Raw genomic sequence first — 20,973 nt, forward strand, 5'->3', positions numbered from 1 at the left:
ACTCATTTATAGGGTGTGCTGTATCATTCTCCACCTGCCTGTATGCAGGACATGAACACAGATACTGCAATGATGCAGTAAACATTCCTGGAGGAGCTGGAGGGCCGTTGCCCACACAGAAAGAAAGGGAGCTGTAGATAGAACAACAAACACAAGACTCATTATTGGAGCAGAAACAGGTCAGAGTCCCACTTGGTGAAAGCTGTGTGCACCACCTCACGTGCTAAGGGAGCCATCTCGAGAGGAAAAGTGGAAAGGAGCAATTCTCTGTAAGGAAGGAGAACAATAATGGTCACATTACATCTCTCCGCATGGTTATCTGGCACCCCAGACTCAGGAAGTGCCTTCCCATGCCAGGCACTTAGAGGCAGTCCCAGCCAGCTCCGGGATTCAATTTACAAGGTATTAGGATGTTTGTGTATCATTAAGGACCGCTTGACCACGGATCCATTCTAATAGAGAGTAAGCTGAGAGCAGCAGTAAGAAACTGCTGGAAGGCTGATGGGCAGATGAATCAGCAAGGAGGATAATGAAGCGGCAATCAATTTCCCCATATCTTCAAGGAGCTGAGCTCTGTCCTGCTTGCAGGCAGGGGCTGCTCCTCCCCGGCCCCTTCCATCCCTGGTCCACCACCAACCTTTTGTCCACACCACTCTCAGCACTACCATACTGAGTTAATCAGCCCAGTTTGTCAGCCTCACCCCTCAGAGTACTCCCTGAAGGGAAATATAATGCATTTAACATGTCAGATGTGCTCTTCCATGCACAGCCTCAGCTCATCACTAATAAAATATATTTGACTCCACTGGTTTGGTCTCTGTGTGCTCCATGCTGCATTGAACCTAAGGTACAGATTCTCATCACTCTTCTTTAGTGGGAAACAGCCATGTGCAGCATCACTGGGGCCTTCCAGAGCCCCGGGCCCATCCTTGAGGAGGAGCGGCACCGGGCACACCATGGGATGCTGTCAGGTCCCAGTGTCAGTCCGATGTCCCAAACCCCATGGAGACACCTGCAGAGCCGCCTGCAGAGCCCGCTGCTCCTGGCCTTTGTTGTAGGTGAGTAGTTTGGTTTCTTGTTTTGTTGTTGCTGTTTTGTAAGAAAGATACCAACTCCGGGAGGTTTGTCCCATGCAGATCATAGAATCACAGAACGTCTTTCACCACCTCCTGAGAATCACCAGCCACGAAATTTAGCACCTCCCAAAGCTTCTCAATGGCAAATTCCTTTTTAATACAAAGTTAAAAACAACCTCTGAAATGCAAATAATCCAGCCACCTACACAGGATGATTTATGCCATGCCATCTTTTTCATGCAAATAAATTAGAAGAAGAAAATGTAACTTCGAGTGAACTGCATTGTATAAAAGAGAGTGACATTGTTCTGCAGAACTCAGTGCAATGTGCTTCTGCCACTGCTGCCGGGGCTTTCACCCACCCGAACGTGCAGAAAGAGATTTTGATTAATCTTGATTTTCATTTGTATACAAATCACTTCACGGCTTCGGGCACATAAGGAAACAACAGGTACTTTTGTTTCTTTCTGTTGGTGTCATTTCATGCTGAAAGTTTGACTCTCAATGAGTGTTTGAAGCAGCAGAAGGAAACCAGGAGGCTTTCCTGGTAAGAAATCAGCAGGGACAAAACCCCCACACGGTGCAGAGCTGGGCCTGGAGCAGCTGCACAGCAGTGTGCTGGGAGTGCTCGGGTGGGCAGCTTGGAGAATAGCAGCCGTGGGAGGAAAGGGCCTTTGCAAAGGGCGGGAGCTGAGGGGTACACAGAGGGATGCGCTGAACGAGCCAACAGCAGCAGCACAAACCAGCCCAGTATCAAGGCCAGCATTTGGTAACTGTTCCAGCAACATCAGTTGTAATGGGAATGTGGTTTCTCTGAAGGGGCTGCCAGAGAACAGAACCTGCTGGTGAGGGCTGCAGCCCTCAGATGCTTCCCTCAACAGACAGCTCAGCTGTCTCACAGCTCATATTGGTGTTGGGTTCTTGTTCTGCTCCGTTAGACTTTATCAAATGGAGGGGAAGAATCTGTTTCGATAAACCGGGTGGATGCAATGGTACCAGATGGGGTATATGTACTCTGCTCAGCAAACTCTCCAGCACCAGCCCTAACCCAGCCCTGCAGCACACCACCAGCTGCTGTGCCATGCAGTGGGAGTTGGACCGGAGTTCAGGGAGAGGATGCACAGACCTGGTTCCCCCTGCTGTGTGAGCAGGCAGGGGCACAGTGCCCAACTATAAATAACAGCAACCAGGGGAGGACAAGGAGCAACACCAACACTTCCTCAAAGGGATGACCTGCACAGTACATAAATCTGAGCATAGTGACACCGCTCCGAGCCCTATTCATAGCAAATGGCTTGTCCTGAGCTGCCCGGCCATCACAAAGCACTTCCAGCTCAAGGACACCCTGTTAAGGCACCCAGGGCCACACCAAACCGAGCTGGGGGGAAAGGCTTCCTCGAGCTGATGTGTCACAGACAGCTCATGTGCAGTGCCTGGAAGGACCTCTGGTCTAACATCCACATAAATCGCTGCCAGCAGCTTATAAAACCCAAGGATTGATCTGAAAGCTCTTCAAAGTACGCTTTAAATCGCAGATTTCATCCAAGTAAAGACATGGACCTTAGTTTTATTTTTATTAATATTCATAGCAGCAAGAAAAGACTGCACTATTAAAAAGCAACAGCTATGTATAAATGGACAGATCATTCCTAAACCAGGGTCATTTCTCCTGGTAACGATAAGGCCCTGTCAGGTAATCATAATCCTCACAGAAAAACACTTTGCTTTCACTGCTGTCCTCTGAGATAGTAAATCTGAGAGGATCTGTCTGGGTCTTAACATATAATTCCTCTTTACCAGGATTGATCTTCTAAAATGGAGGACTGGAGAACTTGCCTTCTCATTTCTTCTTTTCTCTGAATTCTCATTGGCAAAGCCTCAAATCAGCTTAGGGTTGTTTTGCTCATCTCCCAGTACGTGTTTTTGCAGGAAAGAGGAGCCTTCAAACAGAAGAATTTCATAAGCATCAGCCAGGGACTGCAAAATCCCAAACTCCAGCTCTGTTCTGCCAAGGAGACAATGTGCGGCCTTGGGAGAAATGGCCTCTCCTCCCTGCAGGCTCTCCATCTGCTTCTTGCTAATAAAATGGGATTATAAAACTGCCCCATCCCAAAGGGCAGGTAAAACTTTGAAGGTGAAAATTGTGTTACAAGCGTGATACATCATTACAACACAGCCAAAAGCCTTTCAGGCCTCTTTTCTCTCCTATTCAGTGCAAAGCAGCCACATTTCAAACATGAGAGCTACGGAGCGGCTTTTCTGTTTGCACAGATTTCTTTCAGCAGGCAGCAGATTAAAGCCAAGGGAATAATCCATAGCAATTAATTTATTCAATGAGTTTAGCCTCATTTTCTGTTCACAAAACGTCTGCAAGCCATCTACCTTTTTTTTGTTCAGTCATTATTCACAATTATTACAGTGTAACTCTCGGTCTGGAAATTACTCCCGAACAATTAGCCAAGCGTATTTTAGAAGCTATTTGGGTTAGTTTCCATTTAATACACAGGACATATTGTCTCTTTCTCCCCGCTCCCCATCAGAAGTAAGAAGGCAGGGCACAGACGTGGTCAGGATATTAACAGTGCGTTCAGCACTGGTACCCACCGTGCTGTCAGCCCTCCAGCCCTGCTGCCTTCTGCTGCACGCAGTGGAGCCCCGCTGGAGGTTCCCCATGTGCTGCTGCTCCATTCCACACCTTCATCACTGAAACATGCATCCAGGGACCAGGTGTGTTTGGAGAACATATTTTTGGTGAATGTAGGTATTTTCCTATACTGGTTCATAGATATATTTTCACAAACTTTTCCACCAGCATGGAGAACTACTGCAACATCACCAAAAAGAGAAAAAAAAGGGAAAAAGAGGAGCAGTTTGTCAAGGTGTTTTACCAACAAGAGCAAGAGAACCCCCACAGGAGGCATTCCAACAAAGTGCATCTAAGGCTGCTGGTGGTAAAGGGGATGTTGGCAACGTCCATGCCAGTTACCATCAGACAGGCTTCATATAGCTTCAGAGACATTTCAGTGTTTTAATGTGCTATTGGCTTAGCAAATAAATAAATTACAAAGTGCAGAAAGAGCTTCTGGAAAATACATTAAGGCAATTTGCAAATAATTGCAGTGAGCCAGGCTATTATGACTTTGACTTCTGAAGTATAAAATCTCCCAGAGATAATGATGATAATCATATTGAAAATAGTTGCCACCCTTTAATCTTCTAAGACAAAACAGAGATCTTTGGGAATTTGGGACCCTGTCACTCTAATTGAACATCTGACAGGAAAGTAATTAGAATGGAAAGCAGAAAGGTCACCTGGTGGCCCGAACAGAATCCATCAGCTTCCGCTTGCCATCACACAGGGCAGCCGGTTCATCTCCTGCACAGCCTGCACATTTAAATAGCTTCTTTGCCAATAAAATGGCTGTCAGACAGACTATTTCCAGAATGGCTTTGGATCTGAGCAGCTCACACCAGGCATGTAAACATTCACCATCCATTACAACGGCAGTTCAGGAAAAATGGCCCCAGAACACCAGAACAAAAGTCATCTGCTGACAAAGCTGTTAAGATGCTGGATCACCTCCTGGGGTTTCATTTTTTCTAAAGACAACAGAATTATGTCAAAAATTGGCTTTGTAAAGGAAGCAGTGCAAATACTTTCCTGCCACCCCCTGCTGCCCCCTACCCCTTTCCTCCCAGTGCTGGGGTGCTGCCTGGGCAGGGCAGTGCAGGGATGCTCCTCTGTAGACACTAGGGCACCTCTGGGCAGGAAGTCTCTGTGGCACCCCTGGCCTGGAGGCATGAGGAAAGTCCATGGGAAAACTGCAGCAAGGCTCCTCAACAGAAAATTGATTTAAGGAAGGAGAGAAAATAATTGCTAACAGTTCCTGGCTTTTTATGGGATGTTTTCAGAGCAGGCTTAATCCCAAACCCCTGGAATTCAATGGAAACATCCCATCCATTGGCTTCGGAAAACATACGGTTAACAAAAGTTAACCGTAGTGACTCTGCTGTCCTTTCCTTTCCCATCAGTCCAGCCCACCCGGTCTGCAACCCAGAAAGATGCTGTGGTTTGTAACTCCCATCTGAGGACAATTCTTCAACCCTGTCCATTTCCAGTCAATATCTACCACTTCTACGTACAATCGAAGCTCCCACTTGCCACCCTGAGAACTGACCTCTATCCACATCTCAGGAGCAGTGGGAAGCTGAGTTCCCCATGACAGTGGAGCACCATGCTGGAGCTGTGTGCGCTGCTGTGAGACACACGGTGACTCGATGGGAAGAGTCAGGTAACAGAAAAACTGGAGCCATTCCTGTCATTTTCACATAGATTTTGTGTTGCTTGGGATTATTTCTTTGTTTGTTTGTTTTTTTCTTTACATAAATGTGAACAAATTCTATCACTGACATTTGGAAATGTATCTTTTCTCAGCACTGTCCCATCACTCTCAGCAATTGTGCTCATGCCATGCAGAATGGGTCTTTCAATCCTGGATATTTGTAACCTTCAGACTCTCATAAAAAGTTATGCTTCCCCTTAAGTCACTGTTTAGCCAGCCCATACATATTTAATTCTCCAATCTTTCCTCATAAATCCTATCCTGGCTGCAATCATTTTGGCTGCTCTTTGAATGATCTCCATCTTCCCAGAACTGGCAGGAGGAGTGGAGCCCTGTGAGGATGACAGGAGATGTGTGCTGAGAGACAACTGCAATTGCTCTGCTCTGCCACTTAATACCTGTAATCCATAATTATGTTGTACTTCATTCAACTATCACTCTTAGAATGAGAATTTAACCTACCATTACAACTCCCCTGAAGGCTGTGTTTCCCATGCAATGCTCCTCCATTGTATGGATTTACGTCTTCAACACTTCAGCTCCAGAAAGGAGCAGCAAAGCATCCCTCCATCTTTGCATCCTACAGGACAAATAACTGACCAGAGTTTGTTTGTAGGTGTTGCAAAGGGTTCCCTGTGAGAGTCAAGTCAAGATGATATATTTTAAGTCAGTGCTACTAAATATCTTCCCCCCTCTTCCCACCTTCCATGAGAAAAGGGGAAAAAAGGAAAAGGAGGGGGAAAAAAAAGGAGAAAAAAAAAAGGAAAAGGAAAAACAGAAGAAAAAGAAGAGACAAAAAGTGAGCAGACAAACTTCATCTGCTTAAGTTATGGGCAGTGATTTCTGCACCAGCATTTGCCCCCCCCTGCCCCCACCAGCCCACAACCACAACAGCTCAGCCAAACATTTAAAGTGTTGGCATCGAAAGCGCTGACAGAAGTTCTGCCGTTCCAGAGGAAGGCCACAGGATTTGACAGACAGACAGACAGAAGGGTACAACCATGAACACATTTATTTATGCAATGTCACATTCCTGAGATTCTCATTCTGTTCCCCTCCCTTTCTGGAATAGCGAAGAGAAATCTGAAAACCTGAGTTAGATGACAATACAGGACCAAGGCTATTCATCTGGACTATTCAAAGGGATGATTTATCCCTCAGCAGATGTGCTCTTAACTACACAGTACAACTCGAGAGAGGCTATTAAATCCTACATCAGTCACCGGGGTGTTGAAAATTGGCTAGAATGGAGTACAGAACTGCACTGCATTGTTACCTAATAGACAGGACTGGTCCAGCTCAGTGCTGCATCTGATCACTGTCTCACAGAAGGATTGTGTGGTGGGTTTTTTATTCTGGAAACACATCCAAAAGTTTGCTTTTGAGCTCCATTTGATGGGGTCATTTTTGGCTTTTTTAAATAAATGAGTCAGACATCAGGAAAACCACTGCACTTCGCATATGCAACTAAATTAGAAATGATGAACGTTCCTCTCAAAGTCAGCTCGTTTTACGAGACCTCAGGCATGGAAAATGCAAAATGAACTGCAAGGAAATCTATGTCAGTAAACAGTTCTTGTCTAAAAGAATACACAATCAGAAGAAGCAGGTCTGACTCACGTGTTGTATTTCTGTTCCTCAGCCCAAGTAGTTAGGAGGGCTGGAGGCTCCACTGCCTGTGGAGTGAGGAACCACAGGCAGTGAGGCAGCCCTGCTGGGCACTGTTGGGCACACACCATGCTGGTGTTAATACTTACATTGATATCAGTGTATCAACGGCTGCAGAGTCACTTCTGACATCACAGCAGAAGAAGAAATGCACCACTGTACAGTGCTGCCAGGGAGGGCCCCGGAGCACAGCGTGTGGCACCGTGCAGCAGTGTGCATCAGGTGCTGAGTGTGGGCTGTAGGGAACAGTGCATCTCCAGGAGGAGTGGGGAGCTCCCGTGGGGCAGAGGTCAGCTCCAAGCAGTGCTGATCCACGTTTCCAGTCGCGTGCTGAGCTGTGAGCCACCATTAAACTTGTGAACAGCCCTTTGTTGTAAGTTACGACGCATTAATATTCATTAAGATGTTCTTTTCACCTCCTGTTTGCCAGAACAGTTCTACCTGCAGCTACAAACTGCAGCAGGTCGCTGTTCCTTACTTCCAAGGTCACTGCTCAGCCCTGAGAAATAACGCTACCGCAGCACTTCTGTGCAGCATCGGAAGGACCAAGAGGCTCCATCACAATAATTCAATGCAGTTAAATATCACCAGCACCTTCTAAGGGAATTTTAAAAGCACACCCACTCAATGTCTTGCTGCAGGCCAGAGGCACTAAGGGCAACAGATGCTCCCCCTGGTTTCTCAGCCTCCACAGGATTCATTGTTGCACACACCTACAGAAGACATTGCCCATCAGTCACTGTGCGGGGGTGCCCACATGAGCCCAGCACCACACCTGCACACCATGCAGGGACAAATACCATACAGGGACACAGCTTTCCCAGCACCACACCACAGGTGCACAGTTTACCTGGTGGTAAGGGCACCAAACAGCTCAGAACCAGGGCTCAGCACAGCCCCCAGTACAGAACGTGGCTCTGTTTCTCACCTCTTGCCAAGATTTAATTTTCCCTTTTGTCTCCTATTTAAAAAAAAAAATCAGATGTCATTAAGCGCAATTAAAGAGAATTCACCTTACACATCTTCATGCAACTCATTAATCTTTTTTGCCAAGTCTGCTGGGAAATGAGGGCTGTTGAATGAAGTGGCGGTGCGCTCTCATGGAGTGATGGCTCTTATGAGCTGCTGCCGTCTCCAGCAGAGAACTGACACTGCAAAGCGGAGCACACGTGGTGAAGAACATTGATTTTACAAACATGCAATTTATCAAATGATACAAATCAGCCCAATGACATGAAAATATATCTGGAGACTTCATGATGTCACCTCACACTCCTGATATGGTTTGACAGGCACCAGGTGAAGACAGCTGCTTTCAGCTGCAGAGTGGTTTTATGGGATAGGACTTCTATTTCTTTAATACAAATTTCTCATCTCTTTGGGGTTTTCTTTCCTTTAATTTTAGAACTGATGAACTACTAACGTGCTCACATGCTTTCCACTGTTTCAATCAAAACTACATCCCATTCTCCAATCAAAGCACCCGATTTCTATACGCTGAGGGAGTATAGGGCTGGGAAAGGCTGAGAAGCAGAGCACAGTGAAGCAAAGGTTCAGTATTTGACTCTTTGACCAGGAGGTGCTGCGCACAGAGCATGCCTTCTGCTTCACCTCCAGCCTCTTCTCAATTTTGCCTTCCCAGTGGGACCTCCTCCTCCAAGCTCACAGCACAGAGCTGGGCTTTCAGCACAGCCAAACCACATCTTGTCTGCCACTCCTGCAGCAGCACCAGCCTTCTCAGCAACACCTTCCAGCACTTCCCACTGTGTCTTAGACTCATAGTGCTTTGTCAGATAGGCACAGAACAGAGCCCAGTGCTACTGCGTGGCCCTGCTGCAGCCTTTGCCATCACGCAGGTAAGTAAGTAATTGCAATCAGTGTATTTCATTGCTTCTCCTTTCTCTCCTACACTTATCACATTACAAAGCACAGTCCAGGTACTGCTTTCACAGCACACGTAACCACGCACTGGAAAAGGGCTGGGATCAGTGCTGCCCCAGCAGAAGAAATCACACCAAGAAAAGGCCTCAACGTGCATCCCACAGTGCAGCAACACCAGCACGGTGTGAAGCAGCTGACTGCCAGGCACCGGGCAGACCAACCCCAGCTGCTGCCACTGCCCTGCTGGACTGTGCCCACCCAACAGCGCTCCCTCCAAGCAGCAGCTCTGGGGCCCAACACCACCCATGGCTATGGGTCACCCCACCTGCTGCCCACACTGCACAGTGCCTACAGACAGCTCCACATGTGCACAGTGCTCTCAGAGGCAGCACTGTGTTTTGGCTGCCAGAGAAAAAGAACGAACTGCTAAAAATATTCCCATTTAGTTCAAAACAAAACCCAGGTTTCACTTTTGCCACTTCTGCTCAGTTCCATTGCACGGGAATTGCTCGATATTCTAACAGCTTGCCCTGATTTTCACCATTAGGGTCGAACTGCATCTGCAGCAAATGAAGTCAAAGGAAAGAAACTGACACTCATTTCTCATTTGCTTAACGGTGCGTTTCACTCACCCAAAATGGCACCCTCCTATGTTTCCCAGTGATACTTCTTTTTGCAAATTGCTTTAAAATAATGAGGAGCTGAAATACAACTTCTCCCTAGAAGAGGAAAGTCGGTATAAATAGCGCTTTAATTGTGCGTGCTAATTGTTGTAGCAATGCACTTCATGTCAGAGTTGTTCATGTTAGTTGATACAATTAGTTGATAAAATCTAAAATTCAGAAAAGGGGAACAGCAAAAACCAAACCTGCAGAACTCAGGAGGTGGCACCAAGCTTATGCCCACTGCTCTGCATGGAGCTGAGCTGAGAGAGCTCTGAGTCTGAGTTTGCATTGTGCTTCTCCTCACTTCCAGCACACCAGGAGAGAGCACAACTGCACACAATAAAACTGATGATAGTGATAAATGAGTAACCACTGAGGTAATCAAAGGAAATTTCCAACACACATCTCAAGGTGCTGTTAAACACCAGCAGTGTTTCTGTCCATCCTGCACAGCAAGATCCTCAGCACACATCTTTGGTGGCCTTGTGCTGTGTGAGCCCAACACACAGAGCAGAGATGGAGGTGCAGATAACCAAGCAGCGCAGGTCCTACCTGCGTTCTGAGTTTGATGCAATGCAACATTAGGCATTAATGGGTTAATAGAAAGATGAAAATAGTAGCTGTGGTTATTGTTCACTAACTTTGACACCAGCGAACACTTGTTCTTATTAGGAACTCACAGGACTAATTTTTCTTAATGAAGTTGCAACAGGAAAGGAGTTTTGTGCAGCTGGGCCCGTTGCTTTCTCTGTTTTAGATGATCTTCACCTAGCCTTCAAAGCCAGCTAAGAAATACCAAACACATTCTGAACTTATTGCTATCAGCTGCTGAATCTTGAGAGATTTCACCCAAAATATGGAATGGGGAACACTGATAAATCAACAACATTCCGTACCTTCAGATATTTTGTGAATAGCTGGAGGAAGCACTCAGGAAAGGAAAAACAGAGTGCACTTTTTTCACTTCTGGACCACACGTGTCACTCTGTCACTGGGCTGGGAGGACCACAGGGCCCAGCAACCGCCAGCACCAGTCTGCATTGCAGACACAGAGGCCAGGCAAGCTGCGCATGGAGCTTAGCTCCTAAGCGTGTAACTGAGCACCACGCGGGACTGCAGATACAGCACACCTCAATTAGACAAGGCTTCAAGCATTACCCATGTTTTACACACACATTGAAGTCCCAGAGAAGAACCCGCACCCACCTGAGCTGCACACAGCACAGCACTGGAGCTGTTGGTCCCAAACTTCGGCTACTTGGGGCACACGGCCCAGCACACAGCCCCAGGGCTCCCCACACCTGCTGGCAGATCAGCTGAGGCTTCCCTTACAGGGCAGAAAAAAAGAACAAGTGCTTTATTTGCATCAGTCACTGGCACAGGGGTTTTCCTCACCTCTGTCCCAAAGCAATACAGTCACTCAAGCATCATTTAGTTAAATTAATCCACCTGAAATATTCACCTTGCAGCAATTAAGTAAAATAACCTAGAAAACACCTCCTCCAAATAAGATAATTTGTTATTTCAAGTCTGAATCATGTTGGCATGCAAATACAGAGACTAACAGGTACACCAGAGACGTGTGAAGTGATTTTAATTGCCTGAAACTCCAGCACTGTCAAACTGCAGGGCAGGGAAAGAGGCCTTTCTAGTTATCTCACTGCTGTTGATGAGGAGTGTGCCTGAGCTCAGAATGCTTCTACATGATAAAGGGCTTAAAATAGTAATCAGCGTTCCTTATTCAAACAGATACCCGTTTGGTTCTCCTGTGGCTTCCTGTGTATGCTGAGAGGCAATAATTAGGTCACACAGACAGCAGCTGTAGGAGGAAAACAACCGTTGTGTTTAGGATGGCTGCAGCAGGCAGCACCCAGAAGGCAGGGGACAGAGGAACTGCTGCCCTGGACAGCACGGTAAGGACGGAGACTATTAGGTTTGGGCCACAAACTACATCAGTCTTCAGTGGCGTTCACCATTTGGATCTTGTTTCCACATAAAAGAGCTGCTGAGATCCAATATTCTCCAGAAGCAGTGACACAAGGTGGTGCCTGAGGTTGTAATAGTGACAAGGAACCCAGCGTAAGAGCTCTGTGCTCCCATTCTTCACAGGATCCAGCAGTAACAGCCCAGATAATGCAGACCTAAGATCCATCCAGGCAAAAATACACATATACCAAAGGCACAACCTACATTCACCTGCACAGAAGCAGAGCTCTGTTCTCCATATCAGTCAGCAAACAGCACCATCCCACCCACTTGCTGCACCACGTACTACAGGCTGCAGCCCTCAGAGCACACTGCCCTCACCCCAGGCTGACTGCATGGCTGAACTGCTCCAAGCCCAAACATACACACTGCACCTTACCAAGCAGCTGAATGAAGATGTTAATTACGAAGAAAGACGCTGCCAAGGTTATTAGAGATGTGTCGAGCAAATTAGAAGCTGTTATTCATATGGAGAATAGCTTACCATATGCTTCAATCTTTTCATCTATTCACACCCAAGACTGATACACGGCGCTGTGCCTTGTCCCCATGCTACCTATCTGTGGCAAGCATCACAATGCATCCCCATGCTTCCCGTTTATTTCTGTCTTCCAAAGGCACCTCTCTGGCACAGGAATGCATTGAACTGCTGCCAAAGATTCCCTCTGCTGCACAGTGACAACTGAGCTGTGGTTCTGAAAGAGTTCCACAGATGGGTCCTTCAGCTCCAGTTAGCATCTCCTCACTGCTAGCTGACCAAGCCATATTGCAGCTTAATTAATAACAGCCTTCTCTGGAATCTATTCATTAAACCACCACAAGAGTTGCATAATGTAATGTGGCAAATCCCCACAATTCCCACTAACCTCACATGAAAGCAGTCACATTTCTCCTAAAGGGATGGAGGTGATGCAGACAGCTGGACTGTTAGCTTAGAGCTGCAACTGCAACCAGGAGACATTTATCTTCACAACTCTTGCAGAGCTGATTAGGTGGCTCACATATGCATCTGTATAAGAGAAATCATGCATGTGCTCTTCTTCTGCCTTCAGACTGCAAAGCATTTGCAGCTCCTGTTGCTTTCCAGGAGTTTGAATACATCCTCAAATGTTTTATTTCCAGTTGTTTTCCTGAAAGGAGCACATAGCAGCTCAACAGATCTGTAGGAGCCCATAACAGTACTATTTGTCAGAACAACCACACAACTGAACATGCACACATTGTGTAGGAATAAGTGCAGGTATAATGACAAGATGCAAGCACTCACATTAGATGCATTAATGTCTGTTTGTTTGTGGGTTGGTGTTCAGGCAATTTCCAGTAGAAATGCAAAATATGATGATTTTACTCCTCATGGTGCCCAAAGTGGGTTAAGTAGGATGATAACCAGATACATTGAATATTCTCAAAATATCTTTCCCATAATGCGATGGAGATTGAGTTATCACATGAGAGCACTTCGGAAGCAGTGCAGGGAGCTGCAGTGTCCAGGCATAGAGATCCCAGCAGCCCATAGGCCAGCAGCACCCGCCTGCCACAACACAAAAGAATGCTGCAGACCACAACGAGAGAAGAGTATTCCTCACATGGAGTTGTTAAGGATGGGAGACCAGCTCTGAAGAACAAAATGCCTGCAAGGTTGCAATGAGTCAAACAGTTTTTATTCGACACTACCTTTAACAGTACAGCTACAAACTGGTGCATGTACGTGGAATACTAATATGATGCAATCATTACACAGAGGCACAAAGATTTGTTCCCTCAAAACCCAAGTGAAGCTTGAAGCATACCAGACAAGAATGTCAGAGTCATGAAGAAAAGAAGGGAATAAAGAAGGTTATCTGGAGGTAATTGTAGGCTTTTAATGAAAGGAGTCATGCTAGACTCAAAGCCATGTCACATCACACAGATATGTAAATAACACCGTCAGATTAATGCTGAATCCATAAAGGAAATCAGACTCATTCATTGGGAGGCTTTTAGCATGCAGCTGTGGGTACACGTTTGGTACATCATCTGCACACCCAGGCAGGACACAGCTGCACCCCGAGCTGCGCCCAGCCCTGCAGTGTGCGGCTGTCCCAGAACAGAGCTCACCAGCACACTCCTGGCAGAGGCAGTGAGCAGCAGCCTTGTCCTGCCCTCCTGCTTATTTGGGGTGAGAAACACGAGAAAAATTGGCATTCAGAGGGGCTTCTCCACTCAGATGAGTCCTAGGTCATAAATAACTGCCTCAAAGTGCAAGCGTGCTCCTCCATTCCAACCTGGTGCACCAGGAGATCTCTGAGCAGACAGACAGACACAATAATTATGGCTGACAGCTGACAACAGAATTAAGGTGGTGTCAGTCCCAAAGGAAAATCGTGTTCTACAAAGAGCATGTATTAAGCTTACACTTAAAAACCTGCACGCACACCCAAATGCCACACGGCTGAGCTGCTTGCTTTGCTGCCCAGTGCTGCTCTTTCCCATTTCTCTGCCTTCCCAGTTCTCAATGTGAAACTGTCCAAATTTGAACTACACACACTAAAGGTAAAACCTCAGCTGTGCCAAAATCAGGACTTTGTGATCAGGGGCCTCCCTTCCTTGTCAGTCCAAGCATAAAAATAAAACATTTATTTTTCCAATCTCATCCACACATACTTGCTATCTACTATTTGCTTGCATTAATTCAGCAGTGAGGTTCTCAAAGAGGAGCTCTGCCCTCAAGCTGTGGTGGTGGCTTCCCATCTATTCCAACAACATACATCAAAATTTTATAAAAGCCATAAAATATGCTGCAGTCTGGTTTTATCTTCCCTCTTTGAACATGCATATAATTTGATTCCATCTTATCCAAACACTCAATAACCAGTAACAGGAGGGAGTGGGATAATTTAGCGGCTGGTGCTGGCAGAAGAGCAGAATAGCAGTACAGAGAGGGGAAATGTGCCTCTGCTTTTGTGTCTGAGGCACTTTTTGCCAACAGTGCTGCTGTTGGAGAAGCCTCACTGCTATCACAGTGCACCTCTAAATCCTTTCTACGTCTGAGAGAAAGCAAAATGTGCAAACGTGAGCTGCTGCCCTCCACATGCTACCATCTCCTGTTCCCTGCCCTATGGCAGGGCTGTCTGCCTCCTCTTCTATTATTAATCATTCTCCTGAGGTCACATCCCCCTCTTACAGCACTTGCTGTGCTCAAGGCCTTGGAGCAGCAATCCAGGCACACAGAGCCCTGCAGGCAGAGCTTGCACTGCACCTCCCAAAGCCGGGGAGGGACTCCACTAGGGCTGAAGCTGGCTGCAGCCAACTGCCCACGGGCACTGAGGATGGATTCTGATGGATGCAGCCTTCTCACACAGCCACAGGGCAGACACAGCCTGCACATCGCACCCTGATGCCTGGTCCTAATGCCTGGCACAGCCCCTGCTCTGCTGGAGGCCATCCAGGAGTTAATTCACATTTTGGTTCTGCTGCCATCTCCAAGGATTAGGCCAGGGAAGCAGAGGAGAGCACATGGGAAGGAGAGTGGCTCATGGGCCAGACTGAGCAGCAGATCCAGCACTCCACGGGCCTCTGTTTCAGAACTGCTTGCACTGACTTTAATTAAGCTCTCCACAGACTCACCAGCTTGGAGAGATTAAAGCAAAAGAGAGCATGCCAAAGGACTTGCGTTACCACCCAGCTTTTCCTCGAAGCTTCTGCAGTTCTGTAATTGAATTTGTAAGAAAATAAAAAAGCATCGTAATTGCACTCTGTGAAAAGCCACACTGCTGTTCTATTTCCACAGTTTGTATGTGCCCTATGGAAACATGAAACCACTCCATAAACAGAAAGTCTTTTTGGTTAACGATAAATAAATGTAATTATTATTGACAGAATCAGAAATCCCTCCTGCCCTGAAAAACAGCCTATCTATGGAGAAACATTGCATACGGTTTACTTACAATAAATGCTTACCTTGCATTTCCACACAAGCTCTGTTACTGTTAGTGCTGCACAGCAGGGCCCATCCAAGGGGCTCAGGGGGCTCTTCTGCCTTCACCAGGCATCATCCACTGCTCCTGAGACTGATCACATCTCCTGTTTTATTTACAGCTCTCAATGCCTCTGCAACCCGGCCTCACTTTTCTTTTACTAATGCAGCAGGCAGCCTTCTGAGCTGCTGGAGCCTCTTCTCTCCCCTGCTAAATGCACTCCAACACATCCATGAGCTGTACTTAGGAGCCCCCTTATTCAGAAAGTGCCATAGCAGTGATGGAATGACTCAACGCAGAGAGTTGCAGGGAAGCTGCTGGGCTCAGATCTGGGATGTGGGGCACTGGCAGCGAGCAGACATACCCAGCCACCCCAACCCATCCTTCCCACCGCATCTCAGTGTTTACCCCAAAAGGTGATCTCTGGGGCAGCCCATACCATGTGTAGAGCTGATGGAGTTTCAATCTTCTCTCAAACAAGCTGAGGCAAACATAACAGTGTTACCAAATAATTAAAACACTGAGACACGCAATAATCTTGAAGATCCCAAAGAGCAAAATGCCTGCACACACCTCACATGAAGCAGGAGTGCAATGGGCAGAGCTCCTGGAAGGCTGACCCAGCAAACTGATCAGTGCACACCAGTCCTGGTTTGGAGGCTCATTGGAAGCACATTTGCGCTCTCAGGGCAGCAGTGGGCTGAGCAACCTCAGACAGCATCCCCATCACTGCTCCTCGTGGCTTTCATTTTGTGCTCCATTTCACAAGCAAGAGCTGCTGGATGATAAGGATTTGCAAAACAAACTGCAAGCCACACAGCGCTTTGCTTGGAACCTTTAAGTATGAAAATCCGTTCCAGGGCCCATCTCCCACTTGCTGAGATAAACTCAGCCTGAGCATGACATGTAAATCTCCTGCCAGAAAAGCAACCATCCCAAACTCCTATTTCCTTGACACAGGCAGCACCTGGTGCCCAGTAGCCCAGCTCTGCAGCCCTCACAATGCACATGGCACAAGCTCTGTCTGCACTGCAGGTGGGTGCCCAGGGCTGCAGGATGTGATGGGGCTCCTGCAGGCAGCATATCCTCCATCAGAGAGCAGATTCGCTGCTCAGCATTGATGGGCAATTCCCAAGCAGCAGCATTTCTTGGTATTTGGTTGAATATTTTTCCTCAGGAACATACGCTGTGTCACAGATACATATGCTTTAAAAATAATTATGGATAATATTTTTCACTATTTTCCCAACGCTCCTCATGGAGGAGCAGAAGCACTGTGCTCCTCTGTCAGCACAGCCAAACATTCTGCTGGGCACCCAGAGCTGCTCCCAGCTGCAGTGCCCTGCCCTGGGATGTGCCCCCCACCCCAGCTGCCCCTGGCTGGGGATGGGCAGGGTTCTGCCACAGCAGCACAGCTCTGGCCAGCGAGCACTACAGCAGCAGCACACACCTGTGCTGTGCAACACAATTGCTTTTCCATCCACAAGCAGAAAATAGTTCTTGTTTTACAGCCAGCAAACAGGGCAGAGCTGCCCCAGGAGAGCATCCCCCACATGCAGCAGTTCTCACAGGTTCTGCGATCTGGGCAGGACGATGCTGGTCCACAGCAGACCAGGGCAGCTCTGCCCTGCAATGCACAGCATCAGGCTGCGAGGCCAGAGCAGGGCTAATGACCATCTGTAACACTGCTCTGTCACTGCCAAGACGTGCTCACTAAGCACACCCTGGGGGAATAGTGCTGCTCCTGTGATGAAGGCACTGAGCTCGCCATCTAACACCACAACAAACCGCTTTACTCCAACACAGTCAGCTAAAGGCACAGTCAGTCAGGCTTCGTACAGTGAAGAAGTAAATGAGACAGGCCAAATACAACTGAGGGGAAATGCAGTGAGGGTCACTGCATGCACGAGACCACCTCTAGGATGGAGCTGTTTGCCCCAAGGTCCAACAGTGTTATTTTCAGAACAATAAAGCTCCAAAGGAGCTGGAAGTAATTCTGATAATGTCAAATTACCCCCTTTTACTTGCAGTCTTTACAGTTTTTAAAAAAGTGCATTGCTCTGCCCTGCCAATCTTCTGTGCTCTCTCTATATTTCTAATAGGTCTCATCTAATTAATTTAATTTCCTGGAATAATAACCTCCCAGGGACATAGAGCTAGATAATCCTTAACTCCTCATGAAGTCAGCTTCCTGTAGGGTTAGGGAGCAATTACAACTCATTAGTCATTCATCTTAGGAGGAGGCAATGGGGTTTTATAGTGATTGTTTGTCTAAGAGCATGGTGAGAATAAGCAAGAGTGTGTGGGTGTCTGTTAACAAAGTCTTTATGGGGAGATGGCACTGAGTGAGATGCTCGATGCACACAGGCACATGCAGCTCTTTGGTCCTCATCCCCAGGAGGCCCCCACCATCTGTGTGTAATGCCAACGTGTACAAGCAAAGTGCATCCTGTATAAAGTTATGCAGAGCTATGTTAAAACTAAGGAGTTTGCCAACTCTGTGCTCCTCATCAAGCATTACTTTCAGTTGAACAGGGAATAGTCAAACCAAAATCCTAACTAGACAGAAATTAACCTTTTCTGGACATACAACACAATGGCAACAGTAAAGGCTAAATGAGTGAAAGCCATTGACTGCTTCCTAAAACAAGTTCAGCAACACTGACCTGCATACTGGAAAGCTGACCACGTATCCACAAAACTTCATACTGTAAGAGAGAATTGAGGAGCTCCAAACAGTGGCATTACTGCTCTTCACATATAGCCCAAGTCTAGCTCAAATCACGTTCCTCACACTAGGTGGTGACCACAAAACTTAAAGAAAAGAATTCATTAGACACCAGGAGTAAAATGTGTCCTGCCTCACCTCCACCCCAAAGACGAGGGAAGCAGCAGTCGGTACCAGGAGGCACCACGAGGCCTCCTGTCAAGGAACCCAGAGCAGAGCTCAGAGCCAGGCGTCGCCACACACAGCACCAGGAGCTCAGCAACGTTCAGGGCAGGGAACAGACACCAAAGTGCATCTGGAATAAAGCAGCCATTTGGCTTCAATTAGATAATTTATTTTCCCTCTCTGATGCCCAGCTATCTTCAGAATTTACATTGGCAGACTTGATTGGAGCCTTTCACATTCTACTTTTGAACTATATGTTGTATATATTACAGTGCCATAAATTTGACATTTCAAATGGCAACAAATGGCGAGAAAATTGGCCCCTTGTGAATAATAGCCAGCAGCCTTTACATGTAATTATTTTGCCCAGAAATTTAATTTGCTAGACATAAAAGTTATGCTGAATGAGAGAGTGCTGGATAATGATCTTTAAGCTCAGGGAGCAGACAGTCGTTGCTACAGGCATTGAAAGACGTGCCGCTCTTCAAGCCATAACGCAAATTCCCTGTGGCTAGGAGCATTTCTGCAACAAATGTAGAGGATGCTTTATGATGAATTGCACTACTTAATTTGCAAAGGCTGTCCATATGTAAACTGCACCAGCACAAGCTCTGCACGGGTACTGCTCCTGGTACCCCAGGGTTGGCTCCGACCTGTGTCCACAGGAGACACCGAGGTGCCACCAGAACCACAGCTCCAGCACAGGAGCAGAGCCAGCAGCCCCAGCACAGGGAAACCACAGAGTCCTACAGCAGTGACAGCAAAAGAAACATCTGAGTCCGATATCAGTGCTGTTCTTCAACATACACAGCTGAGATTCAGGCAGCTACTGAAGATGTCCTGACAATTGTGTTTGCTGCTACCTTAAACATAACTACTGTTGGGAAAGAAAAGAATGGAGTGAAAGAAATAGAAAACAAAAGGTGAATCTAGTGCAGGGAACACAGTACTAAAATCACATCTACAAATCATACAGAATGTAGAATACCTGTTGCATCAGTGCAGCAGACACAATACAGAGGAGAATAACCATTAAATCTGTATTGATTCATCAAATATCTGCAGCCAGAGCTGGGACCTATTCCCAGCCCATTGCTCCCAGCTTTAGAAGATGTAAAAATACCATTTTACGCAGTACGTATGCACATTTAAAGATATATTCTGGCACATCAAGGACTGTGTACTGCAAGTAAACTACTCAATTAAGACTCATAAAAACTAATAACAGAGCTAAAGGAAATCTCTAAATCACATGAAATCAGCCAACAGTTACACACAACTCTCCAACCAAGTGTCTGTTTTGGTCCCAGGGAGCACACAATTGTCTGAAGGAGATAACTTGCAGTTAGGGCTCCTGAGTCACCCAAAGTAGCATTTGGACGTGGCTTTAATTTTTGGCACTTATTTGCTTTCTGTGGATTCAGAAAGATGAACACTTAAATGCATTGCAGGAACATTGGCTATGTGTAAAGCTGTGCCAGGGCAGACAGGCACACTGATGCAGGAAAATTCAGCAAAACCTGCCTACATCATCTCGTTGCTCTTTTGTCACTAAAAGCATTAATGTCACGCCAGACTTCAGTGACAGTAGCCAACATTTTAAGGCTAAACAGATTGTTTCTATCTCATACCTGTATTTCAGGCAGCGATGCACAACAGCTGTCTAAACCCTGGGTCATGCCACGTGATGCTGAGTGCTCGTAGTGTCCAGTGGCAGAGTGGGGCTCCTTAGAGTGCAGGTCACCCTTCCAGAGTGACATCCAGCTGGTTTCAGTAACAGACCAACACACTGAGCGCTCAGGCTGTCCAGGATTATTAGTTTTGGGTAACAGCAAGAGCTGACTGAATTTAAAGCAGATAGCATGCAAGAAATTTCATATAGTTTTCATCTTAATTTACTCCAGACGAAGCCTTTACATAGCTCTGACATTTAGTGGCTTAATCTAGGGAGAAGTTTCCTATCCCTTATCCTGTGTTCTCTTTTTTTCCCCTCAAGATTTAAGTGTTGATCAAGTCACTGCTGAAGTAGATTAACTCTTCTAGTCACTGGGGGAGAAGCAATCAATGTAGCATAATGTGAGCTGTCAGATAATCATACCTCGGGTCAGACCTGGATCCGACGCACTGAGCCACCTCCAGGAGCGAGGCCGGGCAGCAGCAGCACTGTCTGCTCATCTGGTGGGTGTGTGTTCATTAGCGTGGAGCCAAGGAAAAGCCTGGAGCATCTGGGGACAGGCAGAGAAAGTTATTTTAGCTGAGCAGTAAGAGCCCAGTCGTTAGCCATATCCGAACTGCCTTTCATCTCCTAGGAAACCTGGGGCTTGGATGAGCAGAGTACCTCAGTAGTTTTTTTCCAAGTTTGGATCGATTGCAGGGAGTTGCTCACTCTATCTTGACTTTAATAGGCTCTTTGGACTTGCACTTCTCTACCTCCCTGCTCCAATTATTTCCTTAATCACCCACATAGGGGAGTTTGCTATTCCCCTCAATGTTTATACAGTGTTC

General features: G+C 46.7%; 1 long non-coding RNA gene across 1 annotated transcript in view; it reads right to left on the reverse strand.

Annotated features, from left to right (window-relative positions):
* The window catches only part of LOC107054550, a 28,779-nt gene extending 8,089 nt beyond the window's left edge, over positions 1-20,690 (reverse strand). Inside the window, exon 1 of the long non-coding RNA XR_001468927.4 lies at positions 20,567-20,690. This is a non-coding gene — a long non-coding RNA (uncharacterized LOC107054550). The remainder of the gene's footprint in view (positions 1-20,566) is intronic.
* Between the last annotated feature and the right edge of the window lie 283 nt (positions 20,691-20,973).

The sequence above is a fragment of the Gallus gallus genome, chromosome 13 (genome assembly GCF_016699485.2).
Source record: "Gallus gallus isolate bGalGal1 chromosome 13, bGalGal1.mat.broiler.GRCg7b, whole genome shotgun sequence".
NCBI classification, from domain to species: domain Eukaryota; kingdom Metazoa; phylum Chordata; class Aves; order Galliformes; family Phasianidae; genus Gallus; species Gallus gallus.